We start from the raw sequence: 12,120 nt of genomic DNA, 5'->3' as shown, positions 1-12,120 counted from the left end.
TTAACCTTTCCATAGTACAATTTCTCTTGGATCAAAAAGAGTGCAATGATGATTTTTCGTTGCTTCTGCAGGGATCAGTGGGGACAAGGACCTTAAGAGGTGACTTTGGTTCTCAGGGTGTTTCAAGTCATGCCAAACATTTCATTTGGTGCCAAGCAGAGATAGAGCTTTATGCTTGCTATGGAGAGGTCACCACAAAACTATGTATCATTTCAAACACTGCCAGAAATTCTGTGTATTTATTTCCGCAGCGAGGGGCTCTGTTTACGTCAGCATGTACAAATTTGAAAGAATCTTCAGACATGCTGCACAAGGCTGGGAAGCTTGCAGCAGAGTCCTGGGATGAGGCTGACACTGCCTAGTGTCCTGGCTAAGTGAGCTGTACGAACCCTGAGGTTTTCTGCACGTTCAAACCGTATCCAGACCAGCTTAGAATGTTCAAAACCTAGGAGATATGGTAACAGGCACTGTGCTGACGACGATCTCCTAGCATCAATGGAACATCCATTCAGTACAAGAGTTTGTCATGTATTCCCAGATGTCAGCCTTCAACCAAAGAAAAAGAAAAAAAATCACAGAATCCCATCTCAGGAGGAAGAATGTCCTCTGAGGACACTTGAGGAAAGATATTAAAGAATGACTATATAGCTGAACAAGCTTCTACATCCATAGATGCTATGAAAACTTATTTTGTGTGCACTGCATGCCTGAAATGGGGAAACAATCTTGTTTCCATTTCCAGTACCTTTAATATGGGCTTTAGACAGAGGAGATCAGTTCTCATACTCTTCATCTAGTTATAAGTCAGACACACTCTTATCATAACCAAGCATCTACAGTGCAGCAGTTCTTAATCTTGCTTTGACAAGTAGGACAACAAACCTACTTTTGCCATATAGAGTAGACCTTACCTTAGTGCTCCAGTTTTAGCTTTACTGTGCTTTGTTTCTAAAGCAGGAAGTACCCAATTTTATACATCTATCTTTCATAAAATGAAGCATCGTTCCTGGAAATCAGAATCCATCCAGTTTTGCTTTTACTGCTACAAACAAGAAGTTAATATCAGCCCTATGTAGCTCACTTTTTCTTCTTTAAGTGCTTTCAGTTCTCCAGGAGCATTAGGTGAGGATTTGAAAAGTGCTTTCCTTGCATTTTGCAAAACAAAAGTTAAAATGCAAGAAGCAATTTCTCAATACAATACAAAGCCACAAGTTCATTTCAGACCTTGCAAATGTAAAGTTTTATCACATGCAAAATATAGATTTCATCCTGCTTTCTTAATAAAACAGTTTTGGACTGTGAGCTTTAATACCCTATATGGTCAGAAATGATGATAATTCATTACTAGGAGCACTGCCAGATAATGTCCTAATCATTCCTCTGTTGTAGCATTCTTTGTCCCTTGAAGATGGAGTTACAGTGCGGAAATCCAAAAGAATGAGTTGATTTTCAGTCCCTCTATCCTGAGGATTTTAGGAGTTTCAAATCCAGATCAGAATTGCACTGTAGGGCCAGGTCGAGCTCTGCTGTGATGTGGAGAGCATAACAGAGGACAGCCAGGAGGTCTGTGACAAGAAGCTGTGCTAGGATCCAACACAGAATAACCTTTGCGGAGGCAGAGAGGTCACAACGTTCATACCAAGAATATGAGCCACGAAACAAGCGACCAGAAACCTGAACAGCTCATTATGTTAGGTGTTGACTGGGCATTAATTACTTAACCCAATTATTAGACAACCCCAGCTTGTCAACACTGCAAAAGATTACCTCATGTTACATATTCGTGCTTCATCTCCTGCCGCTGCTTCCGCTGCTGACATCTGCCTTGGCTTAAAGCCCTGGAGAAGAAGCAGACCAATGCTGAGACGAGGCACCAGTGCAGGTGCTGCTCCTTCCTGGCGCAGAGGCGCCGCTCTGAGCACTGCAACGCGATCTACCCAAACACACAGCACTGCAGCCTGGCTGCATTGCTTCTGTGCGAGTTCTGCACCTCTTTCAGAGAATTTCATGTCAGTCATGCCCTCAATTCTGGTTTCCCTCTTCAAATCACTGTACAGGAACTCTACATTAACAAGACTAGCGCTCACCCTTGGATGGATCCCTCATTTGCCATAAATTTGTCTCTTTGGATTCCAGATCCTGACTACTCCAAAACCCATTAGTTCCAATAAAGACCGGTTAGAGCAGCATATCACTCTGTTTTGTTCCCCTCTTTCATCTTAAACAACAAAATCAAAAGGGTTTTAATCAATATCTGACAGCTGTGCTGAATATGGGGTGGGATGATGTGTGGGGAGCAGCAAGCAGACACTGAGGTGTTGCGTGTAAATTTAAGTGCAGGCATGTATGTGCTTTGTTACCTACAGGTACTCAGGCATGGAGAATGATGAGATAGAATGGCTTTAAGTTGCACCAGAGGAGGTTCAGGTTGCATATTAGGAGGAATTTCTTCTCAGAAGGAGTGGTGATGCGTTGGAATGGGCTGCCCGGGGAGGTGGTGCAGTCACTGTCCCTGGAAGTGGTCAAGAACCATGGAGATGAGGGACTGAGGGGCACGGGTAGCAGGCAGCTCCACCAGCAACATCCATCTTCATCTCTTCCTGATCCAGGCAAACCCAGTGCTGAAGAGCCTTCAGCAGAAGAACTGAACAGCCTTCACATCTGCATATCTGCCCATTATCTGTATCCTTTCCTTGCTGCACCAGACCTTAGTCCCAGCTCATAACCATGCTTTTACAAAGGACACTGACCTACTCAATTCAACCCTTGAAAGATCTACAGTGCTGCCACGCCAAACAAAAAATAAAAACAATATATGAAAAGCAGATTAAAAAAAAAAAAAAGAATCCCTTCCTAATCCTTCTTTCTTGGCAGAACTTCAAAACTCACTTTAATGCTTGAAATTAATGTGTAAGCATCTCCAGGCATCCTATTTTGCTCCTAGCCACCAGCACGTTCATTGGAAACCAGTTTGCACTTTGTAGAGTGAGAAGCTTTGAGGTCCACGACCCGCAGCCTGAGAGAGGTGTTCAGAGCTGAGGTGGGGTGAGCTATGGATGATCCAGCCATGCAGTTGCTCCTGGATCCTTTTCTTTACTTGTTTTCCCAGAGCAGAACAAGCAACCACCCTTTGTTGAACTACTGCACAAATGGGAGCTGACAGCAACATCTCAAACCACTGAGGAAGCCCAACTGCCAATAGGCCTTTGGGAAACCCATGACTTACAATTTGCAGCAGTCACTCCATGCTCATTTCTTCTCCCTTAGGTGAAGGATCCAAAGCTAACAATGCTGTGTCCTTATCAACAGAAACATTTGTTGGGGAGAGGTCCAAAAATGACTGAAGCAAAGCTCAGAATCTTTGAAGTGCTTTGTCCTATTCCCAGATGAAGTGTGCTTGTTTCCAGTTAAATCCTTTGAGCTTCAGCAGTGAGTGTATATATGTAGATGCGAGCAAGAAAACAGTGATGGACACAACAATAACAAAAACATAAGGCTCCTTCATTTCTTATTCCAAATCAATAAGCTATGTGGCAGATGGCTAGCCATGCTTGAACTGTGCTTTTAACTCTGATAACACATAAAACACCCACTGATAGCAGAGACACAACGCTCCAGAGAGGAGCCAACACATTATCAATGAAAAACAGCAGATCTGGATCCACAGGCAACTCAGATAACAAATTCAGGAGTATTCCATTAGTAGGATGGAGGGAACTTGGAAGGATGCATTAAGTACATACAGATTCTTTCAATTGCTAGAGAATGGCATTTGCAACCCAAGGAGGCACCTTCCTCACCTTTGCACAATCTAGAATCAACCTTGTGTTTGCTTTCAGATGCAGAAGATTGGGGGTTATTGTAGCTCTGGATGGATTTCTGCTTGAAAAATACAGGCAGAAGCTGAAGGCTGGGATAGCAAGAAGGCTGTGAGAGCTGCCTGCAGGCTGGGGATGGGTGAGAAGATGGTACCATGGGTCCCAGCTGAGATGGACTGACAGAGCTCTTCTTTAAATCTATGATGAAATGACCTCCAAACTGTAGAAATCCCCAAGTGGACCTAATCCCAAAAGAGCTCCAGGACTGTCCTCTGAGCTCCCAGTATTGCCTTCAGGTGCAAGAAATCTGGCTCCTGCAGTAGAAGAGAGCTAAGAGTGCTCTGCGCCCAGGAAGAGTCTCCTGACTGAGGAGTTTTCTCCTCTCTGCATGAACACATTTACCACTTAGGAAAGAGACCCACTGCAATTTTTAAAGAGCACTGCAGACCCACAAGTCTTTTACTGGCCCCTGGAGATCAGCAGCAGCTGGAACAGAGCTGAAAGGCAGGAAGCAATTGGCCCTGTTATTGAGGGAAGGGAATTTTCATTTAATAGGGCAGCAGTGCTGGGTGGGAGGGGATAGGGGGGGTTCTAAGCAAGACCTCAGGTCTTGCTGCAGCCACAGTCTTTCCACAGCAGTGGCAGTGCCCAGGGCCCCAGGCAGCTCAGTGACACAGGCAGATGGGGCAGAGATGGGAAGGTGCACAACCACTGCTGCTGTGCTGCCAACCAGCGCTGAGTGCCCCTTTGATGGGTCATCGAGCATTCAGGGGAAGGTGCTCTCCTCAGGATCATCAGGAGATCAGGAAAAGCCAGAACATGTTTCTAGAAGGGAGCTTTCAGGACTGCCAGGATTTTACCTGCAGGATGGATGGCCCCGATGCCCTCCAGCCTGTGTGCAGTCTGTCGCTGCCCTGGCTGCTGATGCCGGCTCTGAAGTCACCATCCGGAGCAGGAAGCTGGGGATTAGCAGGAACATTTTTCTGTCAAGGGGATAATCACAGGCACATGGCACAGATCAGATAGCCCTCCTGCAAGCCAGAGCTCCTAATGACGGTGTTTCCCCGGTTGCTGTAGAAGGACTCTTAACGAAGTTCCTGCCCTATTCCGTTTCCCAGCACTGACCATGATGGGCCTCTTCTCCTGAAATCTCCCAAGTCTCTGAGCCCTGTGGGGCTCTTCCATCCATGTCCACGCTGACCTGCCCAGCCCCATATGAAGTGAATGGCCCTGCTCTGCTCCTCTTAGGGTTGGCTCTTTAATTAGCATTTACATAATACTAAGTAATAATAAGCTCGTTCTTCACAAAGAAATAAGGACAACACTAAGCAGCCACCTGCTTTTCATTTTGCTCAGTAAATATATCAGCATAAAGTAGGTGAGTCAAAGATTTTGTAGTAGAGATGCAGAAGACACTGCCTGTAAAGAGAAAACCATCTGAAGGTGGTTGGAGGTCACATGGCAGCATTATATTTGTGACTCTAATCTATGGAAAGTACAATTTTAAACCTTACTCCAGGAATGTGCCTACATTTAAAGGAATCCAGATCTCTGGGGCTCTACCATAGTCCTGATAATAAACTCAGATGTGTAGGAGAACATCCTGAAGATGGGCATGGGTGAGGTGGTACTTACAGCTGAGTAAGGGCATGGCAGAGCAGTTTCTATGCTCAGTGCACATATGCCTCCCATCTGCCTCTTTGAGGGGTTCAACAAGGCACCTGCTTCCTGACATGAGCTCCCAGGTAAGTGAACTTGCTTTGGCATCCAAGCATGAAAGAGATAAAGTTTTAATTAAGGAGAGAGGAAAAAAAAAAAAAAAAAAAAAAAAAAAAAAGGAAAAGATAAAGGCTACAGGAGCTGTTAGAGACAACACAAACAGAATTAAAAGAGAACTGTAAACAGAACAACAGAACACAAGCCTGTAAGGTAACGGAGGTTGTGCTAAGGGACATGGTTTAATGGGGAAATATTGGTGGTAAGTGGATAGTCAGGCATGATGATCTTGGAGGTTTTTGCCAACCCTGGTGATTCTGCAGTTCTATAATTCTATGCCAGAATTCTCCTCTCCCTGGCTGGTGGGAGCTGGGTCTCACAGCACTGGCCCAGACACCTCCATCCCTCTGCCCACAGTGAAGCTCCTGTGAACCAGGGTCTGCTGCTTCTCCCACAAAAGCTGCTGACCTCACTCATAATGATAATAATAAACACAGACTGCAAGGGCTGTTTGGTTAATGAGCTTCAAATTCTTGGGTGAAAAGCAAGGTTTGGTGGCTTGGCTGCAAAGTGAGTGATGGAGCCCAGCCCCACGACCTCCTGGTCCCACACTAGGGCTGGGAGAGAAGGCTGTTTTGCTTGGCACCAGGCATCAGAACTGCTGCCCTGTATGCTCTGGGCTGCATTACCTGCTGCAGTGCTCCATCCTCACCCACCTTAACTGGGAAATGCAGCTGCAGAGGTCACCTGCTAGCAGCTGGATGGATGAGGGTGCTGGGTTGTTTCATGTTAGTTTGGTTTATTTAAAGCCCCCATAATTACTTTTCACACAGCTATATTCATTGTTGTTTATTTTGGACATCAAGCAGGATTTTCCCCTTTCAAAACTGCACCCACTCAAACTAGACAGCTGCCTGAACTAATGCAACAGGAATGAACTGAGGTTTCCAAGGGAAGGGAACATTTCCATCTTATCCACGTCTATCAACAGTAGTCACCCTAAAATTCCAAACCTGGAAAGGGACAAAGATTTTTGTGGATGAAAAACAATTATGCTGCTGAGGACAGCTATAGTTGGTACAGCTGATGGATGTGGAAGCACCAGGTCTCCTCTGCACCTCTGCTTCCCCAGAGTTCATAGAACAGCTTGAGTTGGAAGGGGTATTTAAAGGCCATCTGGTCCAACCCCCCTGTAACAGAGACACCCACAGCTTCATCAGTGCTCTGGACCCCTCCAGCCTGACCTCAGGTGTCTGCATGGATGGAGCACTGCCATCTCTCTGGGAAATCTGTACAGTGCCTCACCTCCCTTATCATAAAAACCTATCTAAATCTAAATCTCCCCCATTTAGTTTGGAATCATCTCCCCTTGTCCTATCACAACAGACCTTGCTAAAGAGTCTATCTCTTCCTGAAAGGCTGCTCTCTGGTCTGCCAGAGCCTACTCTTCTCCAGGCTGAACAGCCCAGGGCTGCTAGAAGCAATGTGGATAGAATCATGGGAGCCTGGAGGAAATCCTCTGCTCACCCCAAGCTCCCTCCATGGCATTTTTGCCTTCCTTCTCTCTAGTCCTCATACAGGACCTCTACTACCATCCAGCATTCTGGGTCAGTGCGCTCTCTCCATTGCACCACCTGGGATACCTCCCCTTGTGTTCCACTCCCACCAGAGGCTTACACAAATGATTATGAAACCAAATGACTTTGACCTTTGAAGTAAGGAATCAGCGCCTGGGCAGAGCCCGATTTAAGGCAGAACTATTTACAGACACACCAGGAGCACTGCATTACATTTCTGTTATTCTGGGAGGGAGCAAGGAGCCAGCACACATTACGCTCAATTCATACACTGAGATCTTCATCGCGACTCCCATCTCACCTGCCCCAGCCTTATGCCATGCCCCACAGCATCTCACTGCCATGCATCAGCCAGAGAGGTTTTCTGGAAAAAAACAAATACTTACAGAACTGGATTGCAACTTATCAAACCTCTCTGTGTTGCCGATGGAACTCACACCCCTTTTTATGTTGAGTGTTCTGCTGAGAGCTGGTAGAAGGGGTGAATTTGAGTTTGCCAGGGCTAATTTTAGTAAGAGAAGCTTTGCACCATTTCTCTCAGGGCTGGCTACATAAAAAAAAAAAAAAAGTCAACCACAGATTAAAATAATTCAATTGCCATACTATAGCAAATAAAAACACTAGCCAAAGATATAATCTCACATGCCTTTAAAATACACTAACACACAAACACCATTCACAGATAGCATCTCCTAGATGAATGCCACACACAATGGTCCATCTAAAAGCAATTACTTACATTGTTTAAGGAGTGTTTGTTCTGGCATTCCAAAGTGGGCTGGGGTGGGCAAAGAGACTGGGTGGTCGTGGGACATGGTGCCTTTCACTTTCATCTGCTGCTCAGAATTCAGCCTGAGATCATCAGGGAGCAGAAACCGCAATAGGATTAGAAGTGATGGCTTTAAGTTGTGTGAGGGGAAGTTTGGGCTGGATATTAGGGGAAAAAAGAAGTCTCTGAAAGACCAGTCAGACATTGGCACAACTGCCCAGGGAGGTGGTGGGGTCACTGTCCCTGGAGGTGCTCAAGACACCGTGGAGATGCAGCACTGAGGGATGCGGTCAGTGAGCACGGGTTGGTGGTTGGGCCTGATGACCTTAGAGGTCTCTTCCAACCTTAATGGTTCTGTGATTCTATGGATGCTAGGCAGGATATGAGATGTGGGCTGGGAACGTGCTGCCAACTACCCCCAGAGCTAAGGGATAGGTTGAACAGGGTTCACATCACATGCTGGGAGCAGGTTGAGGTAAAGAGACAAGAGATGTGACTGTCTTCTTAGTGCTTACTGCCCATCTCATTGCTAGAAAACTGTATGTTTGTTGGTGGTTGTAATGTGATGAGAAGCACAGCAATAATAGCAGAGCAGCAAGGTTCCAGGCTACAGCAAGTAAGAAATTGCCCAAATGCAACAGTTGTGGGCAAAGAATTAAAGCAAAGAAGCTACTTACCTCTGGAAGACCTCAAGTGTGTGAAGATCTCCAGCAAGATGCCCTCACCTCCACTGCTAACCCTTAAATGAGGTCTGGGAAGGGGTGGATCCTGGCTCCATCCCTTCTGGTCATTCAGCTGCATTGCATGCACCTGAGCTCCACTGGATTGGCCCTGCCTTCCCACCAAGTGCTCAATCACTGCTTCAGGACATGACTTTGCATTTCCACCACATTGGTGATCAGCAAAATAAGTATCTGTGTGTTCTGGAGGTGTTTGTGTGCAAGGGTCTGAGTGTGATCATTTCGAGCCAATGCTTTCACTTCCAAGCGATTTCCATGTCCCTGAACTTTGCACAACACAACTACTGCCTTTCTTTCAGGATGTGGATTTTCTTCAACGCTGAGAGCAAAACTCTATGACAGTTCCCACTGCAATGTCACAGCCCCTATGAAGCAGGAAGACAGAGGCTCTGGTCAGACTGAGTTGTAACAGAGAAATGATACAAGCCTGGACTTACTCTAAACCACTTCTGCACTGTGATTTTCCTTGTTCCAGCAAGGCACTTGGAGACCATAGAGATTACAATCCTTAAGAAAAAAAACATTTTCTGCACCACCTTGTGCAGTCTGCTCTAAAAGAAACGGGCACTAGCGGCCGTGCTGCAGTACACTGACATGCTCAGACTGCAAAGCTCCTGAACAATCCCTCGAAGCTGGGGGAAGCTGCTCTGACCAGCAGCCTCACAAGCTATTTTGGGTTTGATATGCAGCAGATTTGATAAGAAAGCTCTCAGGAAAAAACAAATTTCCTCTTGGACTCAGTAGAACTGGGCACATATTCCGGCACACACAGTTCCCTTTCCTATAAGTTTATGATGTAGCCTTCTAAAATTAGGAATTAGGGGAGAAGCCCTGAGCCCATTGCAAGAAGGGACCATTGCCCCAGGACCAGGACTCACTGGGGGTCTCTGTAGACTCTCATTGATGGTGGATAGATATGAGAAGAAAGAGTCCTGATAACAGCCTTTTATCTCTATTACTCCGTTTCCACTGTTGCCCTCACATTATGTTGTTCCATAGCCTGTGTTCACCATCAGTGCTGATTTATGGACCAGCAGTTCAGACTTTAGCCCAGAGACAATGAATCTCCAGAGCTCGGCTGTTCCATGTGCCATGCTCCATATTAAGCCCTTGGTTTTCACTGGGATCATTTCTTATATTCAGCCATTTCCTTTCCCTTTGGTCTAGACTTTAAAATCAGGACAAGAACACAAGAACTGTGAATGCCAAGGCCATCAGATGTTACACACGAAGGCAGTAGGGAGGCTGCTGTGTATCTGCTGCTGTGCCAGGTGCTTTGTGCCATCCCTGAGCCCCAGCACTGCAGGCAGTTCCTCTGCTGCTCCTGCCCCTGTGCAGTGCAGGGGTGGGTGTTATCATTCAAGCCCTGATTCCTAATCACGCTTGTTCCCGACTAACAGAAAGGAGGTGTTACTGGAGCTGTGACTCAGAGGTGGCTCCCCCTCACGGTGTGACAAGTGGAGAGGAAGAGGAATAGGAGCCAGGAAGCCGCCACGAGGAACCTGCCAAAAGCTCGCTGCCTCTGCCAAGCTGCTGTCTGAGTAGGGGGATTAGGAAGCCAGCAGCCCCTAGAGACCCAGAGTAATGTAAGCAACCCTCACGCATGTACACCTGGCCACCTGCTTCCATCGGGGGGCTTCCTCCTTCCCAGCCCACGATATGCACCTGGGCCAAGGGAGCATCCCTTGTCACAGCCCTAAAGAAGATGTGTGTACCTGAAAGCATGGCTGTTCGTTTCCACTTGTGTCACATGGGCTGGTAAAAGTGATTACCTCTTTCTCCCAGCCCTGCCTCTCTCATTGATCCCACTGGCTGCTCTTCAAATGTCACCCTGCAAGGAAGGAACACACATCCAATTGTAAAAGGAAAAGATTAACGGGATGACAAAGCAGCAGGGTCAGTGTGGGGATGTACTACATGAAACAAACAGGGTGCACCTGGCTGTGACACCCTGCAAGCTGAGGTCCCAGAAGGAGGCACTATGGGGTGGGCAGAGCTCCCCAGTGCTATGGGCAGTGCAAGAAATGCAAACCTAACCCTCCTCCCAACCTATACTCTGAGGTTTAGTATTGTTTCTGTTTTAAAAGAAAGCCTGTAGCTACTCAAAAGCACAAGTAAAAGCAGGCACACCACAAAAATAACCCAGACTTTGGGTGATGACATTTATGTGGGGCAAAATCCTGCCTTTAATTTGAAGTTGTGTTTGCTGTTGCAGTGTGAGTCACGGCTGCACAGCGGGGGCTGAAGGCAGCCCAGGCTGAGGGCGCACCCCAGCACACTCCATGCAGGTGAGCAGATGGCCAAAGCAAGCAGAGAGCTGCCAAACCGAGGAAGAAAATTCAGCCCTGCTACCTCCACCATGCCCCACAAAGCACATGAGGCCCAAGCTGCTGTGAATATAACGTAGAAAAAGCCAAAATATTGAGGTAGAAGCTGTGCGTGCTGAGTTCTGCATCCCATGCCATGGCACTGATACAGAAGGATGGAGGGTCGTTACCAGGACGTGCAGGACAAACAGACAGCTCTGATGTGTTATGCATGTGTTATGAAGCACAGACCTGAGCTCTGACCCTCCCAGACTCTGTGTTTTCTCCTAAGCTCCCAAAGCTGCCTCTCCTCCTTTCAAGACAACACTTCTTGCAAGGATGAGCATGACATGTCTGTCGTAACAAGGAACCTGATGCTTTTTGAAACTTGTGATTTAGTGTCACAGCATTTCCTGATGTTAGCCTTACAGGAAGCAGCACAGCAAACTTGCCAGTTACTACCATAAGCTTACCTTGATCATTTCCAGAGTTTTCGGACCAAGTCTTTAAAAAGAGCATTGGACAGCGAGCTGAGCATGACGTGTAGTTCCCACAACCACCACTTCTCCTTCCTGCTCTTCTCTCCCAACACTGCATCTGATCCACCTGCACTTTCCCGGCAGTTTCCTGCTGTGTTTTCCCCACGAGGTGCATGCACTGTGCATGCACAGGAGCCAGGGATGGCCTCCACTTAGCCTGCAGGTGCTAAGTGAGCCTTCAAGTATGGAACAGATCCCCACCTGGTGTAAAAGTCTGTGAAAGCCAATGGGATGCTGCAGCCTTCCACCAGCCGGTTGCAGTCATATGTTGAATGGATCGTATGGACCTCTTTATTTCAACGACGGGACACTGAAAAGTCGTGGTAATTAACCAAGGTCATTAGTGCTCCCCTGCACTCTTGGCTGCCCCACATGTCCCTCCTTTCCAAAGCCGCTCGTTACAGCAGAGCCCCTGAGCCAGAAGCACGCACCGCCGGAGCTGCCCTTCATCGCGTTTCCCGATCCCAGCTCCTCGCTCAACCCTTTGTTAACCCACAAATCTCCCCCTGCGTGCAGCCGCTCCTCTATTAACCGCGCGGGCAGAGCGGCTGCGGGCAACTCCAGCTCACGCGCGGTGCCACCTGCGGGACAGCAGCACGAGGCGTCGCGGCCCTTCCATGCACAGCAACGCGCAGACGTGGCGTTCCGGCGACAG

This window comes from Centrocercus urophasianus, unplaced genomic scaffold, assembly GCF_019232065.1.
Source record: "Centrocercus urophasianus isolate 14NV4802_14NV808 unplaced genomic scaffold, USGS_Curo_1.0 seq_26, whole genome shotgun sequence".
NCBI classification, from domain to species: domain Eukaryota; kingdom Metazoa; phylum Chordata; class Aves; order Galliformes; family Phasianidae; genus Centrocercus; species Centrocercus urophasianus.
Note: the sequence above shows the minus strand (reverse complement) of the source record.